Below are 16,802 nucleotides of genomic sequence, written 5' to 3'. Positions count from 1 at the left end.
TTTTTTTTAAAGATTTTATTTATTCATTTGATAGAGAGAGATCACAAGTAGGCAGAGAGGCAGGCAGAGAGAGAGGAGGAAGCAGGCTCCCTGCTGAGCAGAGAGCCCGATGCGGGACTCGATCCCAGGATCCCGAGATCACGACCTGAGCCGAAGGCAGCAGCTTAATCCACTGAGCCACCCAGGTGCCCCTAATCTGAATTTTCTAATGAATATCTTTTCATATGTTTATTTGAACTTCCATTTTTTTGTATCTTCTTTGGTTAAGAGTCTGTTCAAGCACTGTGTTAGTTTTTTGAAGTTATATCTCTTATTAATGAGTTGTAAGTATTCTTTATGTATTCAAGATACAAATTCTTTAATAGATGTATGTTTTGCATATATTTTCTCTGGATTACATATTTATTTTCTTAAAATATATTTAAAACAACAAAAAGTTGTATATTTTTGTTAATAGCTTTGTTGAGATTAAATTCACATACCACAGAACTTAATCTCTTAAAGTATACAATTAACATTTTTAATTTTGATGAAGTGCAATTTATCAACGTTTTTAGTATGACTCTTGCTTTTTTGTAACCTTTCTGCAAGATTTATGGCCAACTTATATTCATAACACTTTTCCTCTTGGATTTTCTCTAGGAGTTTTATAGGGGTAGCTCTTATTTTTAGGTCTATGATCTAGCTCAATTTAATTTTTTATATGTGTTAAGGGTTGAAATTCATTTTGTTTCCTTATGGATATCTAATTTTTCCATTACCATTTGTAGAAATGACTATCTTTTGACTATTGTATTATCTCAGTTCTTATATCAAAGATCAATTAAACATGTGTGGGTTCATTCCTGGGATTTTTGTTTTGTTTTATTTATCTACTTTTTTTTAATGCCATTTTGAGTCTTAGCTATTTTAGTTTTGCTATCTTAAAATTGAGTAGTTAAAAAAAAGGAGTAGTACAATATCTCTAACTTTATTCTTTTTTAAACTTGTTTTGGCTATTTTAGGTCCTTTGCACTTTCATACAAATTTTAGAATTAAGATACTTGCTGAGATTTGATTGGAATTGTATTGAATCTATAGATCAATTAGGGGAAGATTGACATCTTAATAATGAGATCTGTGATTCATGAACATGGTGTAACTCTCCATAGATACAAAAATGAAAAACTTTCTCAGTGGCATTTTGCAGTTTTCTGTGCACAAAACCAGTATTTTTTTTTTGATAGATTTATCTCTAAGTGTTTTGTATTTGTCTATTCCAGTATTAAAGATATTTTCCCCTGAATTTAAGTGTCTAAATGTTCATTGCTAATATATAGAAATACAATTAATTTTTGTATAATGATATGTCCTGTGGCCTTGCTAAAGACAATAGTTTTAAAAAAATGTTTAATTTTTAAAATTTCCTTTCAGTGTACCAGAATTCATTGTTTATGCATCACTCCCAGGGCTCCATGCAAACGTGCCCTCCATAATACCCACCACCAGGCTCTCCCAACTTCCCACTCACCACCACATCAAAACCCGCAGATTGTTTATCAGAGTCCCTAGTCTCTTATGGTTCATCTAAGCCCTCCAGTTTCCCCCAACTCCCTTCTCCTCTCCATTTCCCCATGTCCTCTGAGTTATTTCCTATGCTCCAATAAATAAGTGAAACCATATGATAATTGACACTCTCTGCTTGACTTATTTCCCTCAGCATAATCTCTTCCAGTCCCATCTATGTTGAGAAAAGAGTTGGGTATTTATCCTTTCTGATGGAGGCATAATACTCCATAGTAGATATGGACCATATCTTCCTTATCCATTCATTTGTTGAAGGGCGTCCTGGTTCGTTCCACAGTTTCGTGACCGTGGCCATTGCTGCTATAAACACTGGGGTACAGATGGCCCTTCTTCTCACTACATCTGTATCTTTGGGGTAAATACCGAGTAGTTCAATTGCAGGGTAATAGGGAAGCTCTATTTTTAATTTCTTAAGGAATCTCCACATTGTTTTCCAATATGGCTGCACTAACTTGCATTCCCACCAACAGTGGAAGAGGGTTCCCCTTTATTCACATCCTCTCCAACAAACATTTACTGTCCTGTTAATTTTGGCCACTCTAACTGGTGTAAGGTGGTATCTCAATGTGGTTTTGATTTGAATCTCCCTGATGGGTGATAACAATGAACATTTCTTCATTTCTTTAGTCATTTGTATGTCTTCATTGGAGAAGTGACTGTTCATGTCTTCTGCCCATTTTTTAAAATTTATTTTTTATTTATTTTCAACACACAGTATTCATTATTTTTGCACCACACCCCAGTGCTCCATGCAATCCTTGCCCTCTATAATACCCACCACCTGGTACCCCAACCTCCCACCCCTGCCCCTTCAAAACCCTCAGATTGTTTTTCAGAGTCCATAGTCTCTCATGGTTCACCTCCCCTTCCAATTTACCCCAACCCCCTTCTCTCTAACTCCCTATGTCCTCCATGCTTTTTGTTATGCTCCACAAATAAGTGAAACCATATGATAATTGACTCTCTCTGCTTGACTTATTTCACTCAGCATAATCTCTTCCAGTCCTGTCCATGTTGCTACAAAAGTTGGGTATTCATCCTTTCTGATGGAGGCATAATACTCCATAGTGTATATGGACCACATCTTCCTTATCCATTCATCCGTTGAAGGGCATCTTGTTTCTTTCCACAGTTTGGCGACTGTGACCATTGCTGCTATAAACATTGGGGTACAGATGGCCCTTCTTTTTACAACATCTGTATCTTTGGGGTAAATACCCAGGAGTACAATGGCAGGGTCATAGGGAAGTTCTATTTTTAATTTTTTGAGGAATCTCCACACTGTTCTCCAAAGAGGCTGCACCAACTTGCATTCCCACCAACAGTGGAAGAGGGTTCCCCTTTCTCCACATCCTCTCCAACACATGTTGTTTCCTATCTTGCTAATTTGGGCCATTCTAACTGGTGTAAGGTGATATCTCAATATAGTTTTAATTTGAATCTCCCTGAGGGCTAGTGATGATGAACATTTTTTCATGCGTCTGATAGCCATTTGTATGTCTTGATTGGAGAAGTGTCTGTTCGTATCTTCTGCCCATTTTTTGATAAGATTATCTGTTTTGTGTGTGTTGAGTTTGAGGAGTTCTTTATAGATCCTGGATATCAACCTTTTGTCTGTACTGTCATTTGCAAATATCTTCTCCCATTCCGTGGATTGCCTCTTTGTTTTGTTGACTGTTTCCTTTGCTGTGCAGAAGCTTTTGATTTTGATGAAGTCCCAAACGTTTATTTTTGCTTTTGTTTCCTTTGCCTTTGGAGACATATCTTGAAAGAAGTTGCTGTGGCTGATATTGAAGAGATTACTGCCTATGTTGTCCTCTAGGATTCTGATGGATTCCTGTTTCACGTTGAGGTCTTTCATCCATTTTGAGTTTATCTTTGTGTACAGTGTAAGAGAATGGTCGAGTTTCATTCTTCTACATATAGCTGTCCAATTTTCCCAGCACCATTTATTGAAGAGACTGTCTTTTTTCCACTGTATATTTTTTCCTGTTTTGTCGAAGATCATTTGCCCATAGAGTTGAGGGTCCATGTCTGGGCTCTCTACTCTGTTCCACTGGTCTATGTGTCTGTTTTTGTGCCAATACCATGCTGTGTTGGTGATCACAGCTTTGTAGTAAAGCCTGAAATCAGGCAACGTGATCCTTCCAGTTTTGTTTTTCTTTTTCAACATTTCTTTAGCAATTCGTGGTCTCTTCTGGTTCCATACAAATTTTTGGATTATTTGCTCCAGCTCTTTGAAAAATACTGGTGGAATTTTGATCAGAATGGCATTGAAAGTATAGATTGCTCTAGGCAGTAGAGACATTTTAACAATGTTTATTCTTCTGATCCATGAACATGGAACGGTCTTCCATCTTTTTGTGTCTCCTTCGAGTTCTTTCATGAGAGTTCTGTAGTTCCTTGAGTACAGATTCTTTTTTTTTTTTTTTTCGAGTACAGATTTTTTACCTCTTTGGTTAGGTTTATTCCCAGGTATCTTATGGTTCTTGGTGCTGTAGTAAATGGAATCAATTCTCTAATTTTCCTTTCTGTGTTTTCATTGTTAGTGTATAAGAAAGCCACTGATTTCTGTAAATTGACATTGATTTTTCCTCTTTTATAGAACACCCCCCTTAATATTTCCTGCAGTATTGGCTTGGTGATCTCTACTCTTTTAAACCTTGCCGGTCTTGGAAGCTCTTTATCTCTTTATCTCTTCATCCATTTTGAATGTCAGTCTTACTGGATAAAGTATTTGTGGCTGTATGTTCTTCTCATTTAGTGCCCTGATTACATCTTGCCAGCCCTTTCTGGCTTGCCAGGTTTCTGTGGACAGGTCTGATGTTATTCTGTTGGTATTTCTTCTGTACCTAAGGAATTTCTTTGTCCTCGCTGCTTTCAAGAGCTCCTGTCTATAGCTATGATTCATCAGTTTCACTATCAGGTGTTTTGAGGTCTTTTTAGATTCTATGATCTTGGTGGAGACCTTTCTGCATCTAGTACATGAAGGGTGGTTCCATTCATGAGATTTGGAAAATTTTCATGGAGAATTTGTTCCACCATACCTTCTAGTCTTTCTTTATCCTCCCCTTCAGGGATTCCAATAATTCTGACATTGGGATGTTTTATGGAGTCATTTATGTCCCTAATTCTGTTTTCCTGGCTTCTAAGCTGTTTGTTCCAGGTTTCCTCCTGACCCTTTCTCTCTATCTGTTTGTCCTCCAGATCACTAATTCTATCTTGTGTCTCAGTTACCCTAGCTTTTAGAGAATTTAGATCAGATTGAAACTCACTGAGAGCATTGTTAACATCATCCCTGTGGCTTTCACTTCTACTCTAATCAATTCCATTTTGTCATCAAAGGCTTTCTCCAACCTAGCTATTGCCTGGATAATTGTTAGCCTGAATTCCCTTTCTGAAATATTGTCTATGTCCATCTCCAATAGCTTTGATGGAGAGGGCCCAGTCTCTGAATTTTCTTCTGTTGGGCCTTCTTCGTTCTAGTCATTTTGGTGAGAGATGGCTGAATGGATAAGTAGCCGAATGTATCAACCATGGTGCAGGCAATGTGCATCCTGGAAAGCTTCTGTGCAATTGAGAGTCCCCACCCAAAAGATAGAAAAAAGAAAAGGGGGGGGGAAGAAATATAAAATAAAAGAGAGGTCTTAGCCCAAATGGACCCCAAAAGTAAGATTTATGAAATACACAAACAAAAACAGAGAAACAAAAAGACCAAGAAAAGTAGATGACAAGAGGAAAAAAAAAGAAAAAGTAAAGAACCCTGTCAAAATGAACCCCAAGTATAAGACTTATACACTACCAGAAGAAAAACAAAGATCCAGAGACACTGACAGAAGAAAAAGAAGCGAGAGTGGTTATTAATTCTCACTGTACATGAGGAAGGTTATTTTGATTCTTCCTGGATGTATCTTGATAACTTTGTTAAAGGATTCAACTTTCCTGGCATAAAGGGGTATTAAAGCGGTTTACCTATAGGGATAGCTTTGATTGGGTAAAGGGGATTACCTTGAAGCTTATCTTTATTATATATTATCTTTATTGAGTTAAAAAAAGTAAAATATAATAAAATGAAATTTAAAAAATTAAATAAAAATTTAAAGGAAAAACACAGGTATATGTATCAAAAAAGTTCAGGATAAAAGGTTATTATGGAATTTGATGTAGTGTGCATCTCATTGTGAGGGTAAATAGGTCAAAAAGTTATATTTAAAAAAAAAAAAGAACCAGAGTAGTGAGAACGAATTAAAAATAAGAGTTGTATATACGAAGTAGTGTTGGTTTTCCTCTTATTTTATTTTATTTTATTTTATGAGGGGCCTACTGCATGGTTTTTCAGGGAGTGTTGCTAGAGTTAAGTCCTTGTGTCCCCATCAAAGATCTGGGCTGTGAAGAAACCAGTTTTTCAGGCTTTTGTTCTCTGGAGGATTTTTTGTTTGTGTATTCATTTGTTTTCTCTCCCCTTGGTGGTTGGAGGTTTAGAGGAAAGCAAACTGCATCCAGACCTCCTTCTCAGAGAGAACTCTTACTCTGTTCCCCTCTGGGTGCTCCAGAGCACATAAACTCCCTCTCTGCCACTGGCAGAACATGTCCCCAGTCACGGTGTCTGGGTCACAGGAACTCCCGCTTGTACCCAAAACCATGAGAAATACTAGTGGTGGTTGTCTGGGCAGCTCCAGACAGCTAGAGAGGTCCCAAGCTGAGACAGCGCACTGAGATTTTCACACTGCCCCAGGCTGGGAGTGCTTAGAGAGCGCCTGCTGGCACCTGTGCACACCTGTCTCATGGGACAGTGTGGGGTGTTACTCACACTGGTTGCACAGCGCTTGCACGTGCGGAGTGCAAAAGGCTCTGGTTCTTCCTGCTGGTGAGGCTCCCTCACCCTCATGGGAGCTACCACCCTGCCGCTCTCAGGCATGCGCTGGTCGCTCAGGGACCAAGACCTGGCTTCTTCGCTGTACTCTTCTCCTGCTCAGCACCAGCAGTAGCTATCCTGGGTTGGCAGATTTAAGCCCCTGTCCCTAACCACCCGTTTCCCACAATTTCCCTCCACGATTCTTTGCTCTTTTTGAGTACTTTCAACCAGACTCAAAGTTAATGCTGGTCCCCAGTCACAGGGCACTCTTGTATTGGGCTATTACTTTCCAATGGGATGCTTCTGGTGGCTTTCTCCCCTTTTTGTTTATCTTCTGATATCAATCCACTGTTCCCACTCTACTTTACCTGTCCACTGGCATCTTCTACCCCCATAGAGATCTAGAAGTGTATAATTCTAATCTCAGGCTGATTTCATGGGTGATCAGAGTTTTTTGGTAGGTAATCAACTCACTTAAGGGGATAGGTTGAAATGGTGCCTCCTCCTAATTCTCCGCCATCTTGTCTCATCTCTTGAAACTAAATTCAATAGTTTTAATATCTTTTTTTGTGGATTCTTTGGAATGTTCTACATGGACAATTGTGCCATCTGCAAACAAAGATTTCCTTTTTGTTGTTTACCTTTTTTTTTTCTTGTCTATTGGCCCTGTTTAAGACCTCTAGCACAATGTTAATTAGAGGTTGTGAGAGCAGGCATCTTTGCCATATTCATTATCTTAGGAGGAAAGCATTTATTCTTTTGCTATTAAATATGATGTTAGCTCTACATTTTCTTTGTTTGTGTTCTTCATGAGGACAAAGAAGTTCCCACCAACTGCTCATTTGCTGAGTTTCTTTCATGTTGCTATCTCTGTCTCTGTCTTTCTCTCTCTTTGAAATAAATACATAAAATCTTAAAAAAAAAAAAAGATCTAATTGTGAGACCTGAAACTATAAAAATCCTAGAAGAGAGCACAGGCCGTAATTTCTGTGATTTGTTATGGCAACATTTTTCTAGAAAGGACTCTTAATGTAAGGGAAACAAAAACAAAAATAAACTATTTGGACTACATCAAAATAAAAAGGTTTTGTGCATCAAAGGAAGCTACCAACAAATCTAAAAGACACCATACGGAATGGGAGAATATATTCACAAATGACATATCTGACAAAGGATTAATATCCCAAATATATGAAGAAATGATAAAGAACACCAACATCATCATCATCCTCAAGTTAAAAAATGGACAGGAGACATGAACAGGCATTTCTCCAAAGAAGACATTCAGATGACCAACAGACACAGGAAAAGATGTTCTATATCACCAATCATCAGGCTAATGCAAATCAAAACTATCATGAGATGTCACCTCACACCCATCAAATTAGCACAAGAAACAGCAGGTGTTAGTGAGGATGTTAAGAAAAAAGAATCTTTGTGCACTGTTGATGGTAATGCAAACTGGTGTAGCTGCTATGGAAAACAGTATGGAATTTCCTGAAATTAAAAATGGAAATACCCTAGGATCCAGTAATTCCAGTGCTGAGTATTTACCCAAAGAAAACAAAAACAAAGGGATACATGCACTCCTATGTTTATTGTAGGATCATTTACAATAACCAAATGATGGAAGCCCAAGTGTTCATCGATAGATAAATGGGTATATGATGGACTCTTACTCAGTCATAAAAAAGAATGAAACCTTGTTATTTGCTACAACATAGATGGAGCTAAAGAGTATAATGCTAAGTGAAATAAGTCAGTCAGAATAAGACAAATACCATATGATTCACTCATACATGGAATTTACAAAAGAAAATGAATGCACAAAGACAGAAGGATATAAACAAACAAAAAACCCCAAGACTCTTGAATATAGAGAACAAACTGATAGCTATCAGAGGGGAGGTGCATGGGAGGATGGGTGAAATAGTGATGATATTTATCAGTCTCTTCCTCAGCTTCTCGCCTCTGGTACTCCAATTATACATATGTTAGATTGCTTGTTATTGTCCAGTAAGTAGTAGATAGTCTTTTGACTCCTTTTCAGTCATTTCTCTTTTGTGTTTTCCTCTGGGTCTGTTACTATGTCTTTAAACTCATTTCTTTTTGTAGTGTTTAATCTGCTGTTAATCTCATCCAATGTGTTTGTTCATTTAGACATTGGATTTCATTTCTGTATGTTCCATTTTTGCCTCATTTCTCATAGTGTTTTCCTTTAGATCATTAAAAATATTTATAACATTTGTTTTAACATTCTTGTGTGCTAATTACATCATCTGTGTCAGTTCCAGTTTCACTTGGTTTAATAGAGATTGATACAAACAGGTGCAATAATGAATCTCTATTAAACCAAGTAAAACGAACTGACACAGATGATGCAAATTTTACATTGTTGGATGCTGGATTTGACTGTATTCCTTTAAGAGCATTGTACTTTGTTTTGGTGACCAGTTAAGTTTACTGCAGATGTTTTCATAGGTTGGTTTTAAAGGTTTTTTTGTTCTGTTTTGTTTACATTTTTGTTTTTTGGTGGGTAGAAGGCAACCTTTATTCTAGTGTTACCTTAACACCACTACTAAGGTGGGACTCTTCTGAGTCTTCTGGGGTCTTGGCCCAGAAGTATTATAAAGCCTCTCATCTGCTTGAGTGAATTCTGTTGTGTTATTATTCTAATTTCTGGTAGCTCTTCTCATGGCTTGTGTAATTTAATTTTATACATGCACTAGTTGTTCTCAGTTAGACTGGCAGGGAGTCCCACACATCTTTGAAGCAGTCTTTGGAGCCCTTCCCTTTTTGTACTCTGCTATGTTGGCTTCCCACACTATGATCTTTTTCTTTCAATTTATTTAGTCCTCTGGGATCTCTTTAAGTTCCATTTCCTTGTGCTGCAGGCTAGATTCTGCCTCCAGGAAGGAAGTTGAGACAATTGTAGGGCTTACCTTGTTTGATTCTCTTCTCTCAGGGATTACTTTCCTGCTCTGCCTATCTTTCAATCTCTGGGGAAAAAAATACCTTTCATTTATTTTGTTTGTTTTCTAGCTTTATTACAGAACGATAATTCCTATGGAAGTTTATCTTTAAATTTTTTTAAAAAGATTTTTATTTATTTATTTGAGAGAGAATGAGTGAGAGAGAGCATGAGAGAGGAGAAGGTCAGAGGGAGAAGCAGACTCCCAAAGGAGCCGGGAGCCTGATGCGGGACTCGATCCTGGAAGTCTGGGATCATGGCCTGAGCTGAAGGCAGTCACTCAACCAACTGAGCCACCCAGGCACCCTGGAAGTTTATCTTTAATGGGTAGAGGCAGATGTTATGGGTAATTTTTTATTGTTACTATTATATTGTTTTAAAAAGTTCTTACCGAAGGAAAGTCTGAAGGAAATTGTAAGTTGAATAGTGCTCAGTATTCAGGATATTTTGTAATAAATTCAAGGTCAAAGTAAAAACAATAATTATCAAACTTGCAATCTAGTGTGAGTACTTGACAACCTATAGGGGATGTTGGAGAGATTAATTGTTGTTTGTACACCCTATGGAAATAAATCACTTCTATATTGAAAGGTAGTTACAGCTCATAAGGCCATGGTAAGAAGAAAAGATAAGGAAAGGCCCATCAGAGTCTACAGGGAGTTACTATAATCAGAGGGCAGAAGCTCAATGATTTCTTTCCTTTAAGGAAATGACAAAAAAAAAAATAGTGAAGTAGAAGGATATCTGGGAGTCTAGGGAAAGGCAAAGGCAAAGGAGAATTTGTGAAAAACAGGAAATTTAAAACCAACAGTGAAGATAGATTTAGGCTCACAGCCCTTTGTGCCTGAAGGAAAACCGTGAATTCCAATGTATAGGGGATAGGTTCTCAGGAGCAGGGGTTCTGGACTCAGCATTGCCACTTACCTTGCAGAGAGAACTAAACGTAGGAGAATCTAGTCACTTTTTGCAGTCAGGATACAACAAAATGAGCCTCATCCCATGAGCAGCATCTCTATGTGCAATTGGATGCAGTTTCCTTAACCAAGACATATTAGGAAAAACAAAAACAAACATTTTCTCTAACAGTAACTTTCCCTTTGGTTCCCAATACAAATGTTTTAAATTTGAACTTTTACTTGTTGACTGTTGACCAAAAAATGTGTAGTTTTTTCTTTTTAGTCAATTACAGAGGCCAGTTAGTCTCTGTACAGTTACCTGATTCTTTGGTTTCATTAATGATTATACTTACATGCTCTTTCACACCACATCTTTGAATAGTTTTTGCGTGTGTGTGTGTGTGTGTGTGGTTAAAGCAAGCTGTCACCTAAAGGGTTTGATTTGGATGATACTAGGGACATCTGCCTGAAATGCTACTTCTATAAACCTGCTACAGAGTCAAAAGTCCTACTGTGTGATGCCTCCAAGAAGGGAGATTCCACAAGCTGGTTCCCCTTCCCTGGTAATGTATTAGCTTGCTTTCCTCATGACAAATGACTGTGACTAGGCTGCGGAGAAATACCAATTGGGTGGGTGGTAAAAAAGGGAATATAACTTTCATGAAAAGTTCACTTGAGTCGACAAGTATAGAGGGTTTGAAAACTCAGTGTTAGACATTATTGAAGTAGGAATTGAAAAGAGGAGATGAAGGAAAACTAAACACAAATTCCACCCTCTGTTTGGGACAGGCCCTGGTCCAATGTCTTATTTGGCTTGCATTCCCAGATTTTCAATCCGGTTTATGGCTCCATCAGCTGAACTACCACTGATCCACCTGGCATCCTGACCAAAGGCTTTATGCAGTATGCCAGAGCTTTTTCCAGGCTACCTGGCTGTACATGCATTGTCTGGGTACAACCTTGCCTCTCTCCAAGATCCCACACAAAGATAAGAAATGGCCAACCATACAGTAAGACAAACATTTAATGCACACTATAAGAGAATTCACTTTAGAGCATTGCTTCCTTATTCTGACCTTAACTTTCCCTGACCACTCAAATTTATGTCCCTTGTAAGAGTTCCTATCAGGAATACGTTGGAAGGTTTTTATTGCTTAGTGGTTTCTGAAAGTGCTAGGCGGAGGTTCATGACCAATTTATTTCTCTGGCTCTTTCCTTCCCTCACCATACATTCTTTGGGCTCTGAGTCAGTTACTTTTATTACAGCTATGGCATAGGTATATTGACTCTTCCTGTGTTATGTAATGTGACAACAGAGGTGTGGCTATTTAGGTGATGGCCACATCTTTCAAAAAGCCTTTGCTCCTATAGAAGCATGCTCACCACATTCTTGCCCATTTCCTAACCTCAGACAGAGAATCACAATAATTATATCACAAAAATAGCAAAAAGCATTGACCAGATTTGGGAGCAGGACTAGGAATGGATTGTACAAAGAGATTTGTCACTCTGAATTAAGGTCTTTGGGGGAGTGTGGGTGATTAATGTGAATATTTAAAAAAAAAATCACAACTTGAGAGCAAACATAATAGGAAAATCAGCTACATATTAGCCAAAAGGTAGCAGTAATTAAGACCCAAATGTTTCTAATATTTGTCCAGACATGAAATTGCTGAACCCAAGTGCTAAGATTCATCAGGTTATGTTTGTAAGTGCTGAGGTTTCAGGGGTTAGTATTTCATATTACATTCTGAGCTGTAGTGTGTAAAGACTAATAGTACCATGTCTTTTGAACTGTGTCTGTTACCTAATAGTATGTATTCACATTCACTCAGACACCTCTAAACATTCCATGGTGGTGGTCTTTTTTTTTTTCTCCCTACATGTTAATTGCTCTTTACGTTGTGGTTGGTTGTTAGGGTATCTTTCCAGCTCATTATTCCTCCTTTCTTCTCCTTCCTTGCATCTAACACCCACTGTCAGAATAAAATTTCTTTTTCTTTTTTTTTAAAGATTTTATTTATTTATTTGAGAGAGAGAGCACTAGAGAGAGAGAAATAGCAAGCAGAGCAAGTGCAAGCATGAATGGGGGGCAGAGAGAGAGAGAGGGAGAAGAAGACTCCCCCACTGAGCTGGTAGCTCTAAGCAGGGCTCTATCCCAGGACCCCAGGATCATGACTTTTGTTTGCACCCTGTGTTACATAGCCTGGAGAACTGTCTCCAGAGAGAAAAGAATAAGGTAGGCATCAAAAGTCAGTAAGAGAAATAGCAATGATTGAGTTTAAGTCAGTACTCATATAAGATGCTCAGACTGCTCTAGGAATTATAAAAATGCAAAATGATACAACAGTCATTTCTGCCAATCAGATTAGCAGATAAAAACAAAATGGAATATATGCAGTGAGGATGGTAGATAGCCAGAGAGAGCAGTGCCTGGGCAGCTGGCTACTGGAGGCTTTCTTGCTGCCTCCCAGGGCTGCTGGAAAGCTTGTGAGCACATGTTTGCTTGGGCATGGTTCCCTGCTGTTCCAGGCCCAGACTCAAGAGTTACATTGCCCAAAGTTTACCCCTGTGTTTTGCCATTGTTCTCTAAAGCACAGAGCTGCTCAGGGTGACTGGGCTGGATCTGAGCCTGGTAGCCCGCAGACCTTTGGCATTGTGCTGGCTCTACCTAAAATTTAGGCAGAGCCACTCTTGTCCAGGCCAGCAGTCTTTTCCAAATTTGCATTTAGGAGGAGGAGTTAAAGTCTTAGACCCCAAAGAGGTCCAGGACCTTAACAGACAGAGTCATTGCCTCTGAAGCTCTGCCGACAGAGGTTTAGGGAATGATTATCTAATACTCATCTAAAATTCCAACTTCTAAAATAAAGATCCTCATGTCAATCTACTGTGAAAAACAACAGTTTCACCTGCCCCTAGTCAGATAAAGGTAACTCCAGCTGTTCATGTAAACAAATCAACAATAAAATACTTTGGGTCATTTTGGGTTTCTTCTTCCCAGATTCATACCCAGACAATTAGGATATTCTTCAGGGTATATTAAATATCTGATCACTGCTTCTAACTGACCCACTGGTGGAGCTCCTGTCACCTCTTACCTGGGTTATGCTGGCCTCCTGGTGCTCCTCTTGCCCCTATCTCCTGAGCCTGTTTTCAGCACAGCAGACATAGATTAGGCCAGCCCAACCCCTGCTCACATCCAGCATTAGTGTCCATTACACTCAGATGAGGAGACAAAAATCTTACCAGAAGGAAGATCCATGTGGTTTCTCTGGTGTTGCTACCACTCCAGCACACTGGATCCTACTGATCCTTGGAGACACCAGACACAACCTTATCTCAGGGCTTTCATACTAGCCATTTATTCTGTCAGGAATATCCTTACTCAGAAACCCATGTGGCTAACCCCTTCCCTCCTCTAAGACCAGTATCATCTACTGGTTCCAGTCTCATCTACTGGTTCCAGTATCATCTACTGGTTCCAGTATCATCTACCCTTGAAACCTTGGCCTCCAAACCTCTTCAATGCCTCTATCCTCCTATTCACTGCTCTGCTTCCCCTCATGGCACTTATTTTCTTTTCCCTTCCCTTCCCTTTCCTCCCTTCCCTTCCTTTCCTTTGCATACTATTTTATTTTTTCAGTGTTCCAAGATTGATTGTTTATGCACCACACCCAGTGCTCCATGCAATATGTGCCCTCCTTTATGCTCATCAACCAGTTACCCCATTCCACCAACCCATCTCCCTTTCTGCAACCTTAATTTGTTTCCCAGAGTCAGGAGTCTCATATAGTTTGTCTCCCTGTCTGATTTCTTTCCATTCAATTTCCCCTCACCACTATTATGCTCTACATTATTTTTTATGTTCCACATATGAGTGAAACAATATGATATTTGCATTTCTCTGATTCACTTATTTCTCTTAGCCTCATATCCTCCAATTCCATCCATGTGATTGTAAATGGTAGATATTCATCCTTTCTGGTGGCTAATATTTCACTGAATATATGAACCACATTTTCTTTATCCATTTATCCATTGAAGGACATATTGGCTCTTTCCACAGTTTGGCTCTTGTGGACATTGCTGCTATGGATATTGGAGTGCATGTGCTCCCTTCTTTTAATGATATCTGTATCTTTGGGGTAAATACCCAGTAGTGCAATTACTGGATCATAAGGTAGCTCTATTTATAACTTTTTGAGGAACATCCATACTGTTTTCCAGTGAGGCTGAACCAGCTTGCATTCTCACCTACTGTGAAGAGGGTTCCCCTTTGTCCACATCCTCACCAGCATTTGTCGGTTTTCTGTCTTGTTAATTCTTGCCATTCTGACTGGTGTAAGGTGGTAGCTCATTGTGGGTGGAGCATTTTTTCATGTGTTTTTTGGCCATTTGTATGTCTTCTATGGAGAAGGGTCTATTCATGTCTTTTGCCCATTTCTTGACTGGGTGTTGAGTTTGAGGAGTTCTTTATAGATCTTGGATACCAGCCCTTTATCTGTTATGCCATTTGCAAAAAACTTCTCCCATTCTTTAGGTTACTTTTCATTTTTCTTAACTGCTTCCTTTTCTTTCTCTTGATGAAGTCCAAATCATTCTGCTTTTGTTTCCCTTACCTTTAGAGATATGTCTTGCAAAAAGTTGCTTTGTCCAAGGTCGAAGAGGTTGCTACCTGTATTCTCCTCTAGGATTTTGATGGATTCCTGTCTCACATTTAGATATTTCATCCATTTTGAGTTTATCTTTGTGTGTGGTATAAGAGAATGGTCCAGTTTCATTCTTCTGCATGTGGCTGTCCAATTTTCCCAACACCATTTATTGAAGAGACTGTTTGAAGACCACAATAAATGGTCTTCAATGAAGACCATTTATTGAAGAGACTTTTTTCCATTGGATATTCTTTCCTGCTGTGTCAAAGATTAGTTGACCATAGACTCAAGGGTCCATTTCTGGACTCTCTATTCTGTTTCAGTGATCTATGTGTCTGTTTTTGTGCCAGTACTATGCTGTCTTGATGATCACAGCTTTGTAATATATCTTGAGGTCAGGTATTGCGATGACCCAGCTTTGGTTTTCTTTTTCAACATTCCCCAGGTTATTCAGGGTCTTTTCTGGTTCCATAAAAATTTTAAGATTGTTTGTTCCAGCTCTGTGAAAAATGTTGATTATATTTTGATAGGGATTGCATTGAATGTGTAGATTTCTCTTGGTAGCATGGGCATTTTAGTAATGTTTATTTTTCCAATCCATGAGCATGGAATGTTTCTACGTCTTTTTGTGTCTTCCCAAATTTCTTTCAGAAGTGTTCTTGGTTTGTAGAGTACAACCTTTACCTTTACCTTTACCTCTTTGGATAGGTTTATTCCGTGATATGTTTTTTGGTTCAATTGTGAATTGTACTGGTTACTTAATTTCTCTTTCTTCAGTCACATTGTTAGCACATAGAAATACAACTGATTTCTGTGCATTGATTTTGTATCCTGTCACATTGCTGAATTCCTGTATGAGTTCTAGCAATTTTGGGGTGGAGTCTTTTGGGTTTTCCACATAAAGTATCATGTCATCTGCGAAGAGTGAGACTTCTTTGCCAATTTGGATACCTTTTATTTCCTTTTGTTGTCTGATTGCTGATGTTCTGTTACTGTGTTAAACAGTAGTGGGCATCTCTTTCATGTTTCTCACCTTAGAGGAAAGGCTCACAATTTTCCCCCATTGAGAAAGATATTTGCTGTCACTTTTCATAGATAGATTTTATGATACTGAGATATGTACCCTCTATCCCTATACCCTGAAGAGTTTTAGGTATGCTGTCTTTTGTCAAATGCTTTTTCTGCATCAATTGAGAAGATAATATCATTCTTGACTTTTCTTTCATTGATGTACTCTATCACATTGATTGATCTGTGAATGTTGAAACCCTTCTTGCAGCCCAGGAATAAATCCCACATGGTCCTGGTGAATACTCCTTTTAATGTACTATGGATCCTACTGGTTAGGTTCTTGGTGAGTATTTTGGCATCCACGTTCATCAAGGATATTGGTCTGTAATTCTTCTTGTCATTTCTTAATTTTTATATATAATATTTAAATTTTGTTTTATATTTTCAGTGTTCCAAGGGTCATTGCTTATGCAGCACACCCAGTGATCCATGCAGTACATGCCCTCCTTAATACAAACCACCAGGCTCACTTCTAAAACCCTCAGTTTGTTTCTCAGAGTCCACAGTCTCTCATGGTTTATCTTCCCCTCCGATTTCCCCCAATTCACTTCTCGTCATCTCCCTTGTCCTCTGTGTTATTCTTTATGCTACACAAATAAGTGAAACCATATGATAATTGACTCTCTCTGCTTGATTTATCTCACTCAGCATAATCTCCTCCAGTCGCATCCATGTTGACACAAAAGTTGGGTATTCACCCTTTCTGATGGGACATAATATTCCATTGTATATAAGGACCAAATCTTCTTTATCCATGCATCTGTTGAAGGGCATCTTGGTGCTTTCCACAG

This window comes from Mustela erminea, chromosome 7, assembly GCF_009829155.1.
Source record: "Mustela erminea isolate mMusErm1 chromosome 7, mMusErm1.Pri, whole genome shotgun sequence".
NCBI lineage: Eukaryota > Metazoa > Chordata > Mammalia > Carnivora > Mustelidae > Mustela > Mustela erminea.
This window is presented reverse-complemented; position numbering follows the sequence as displayed.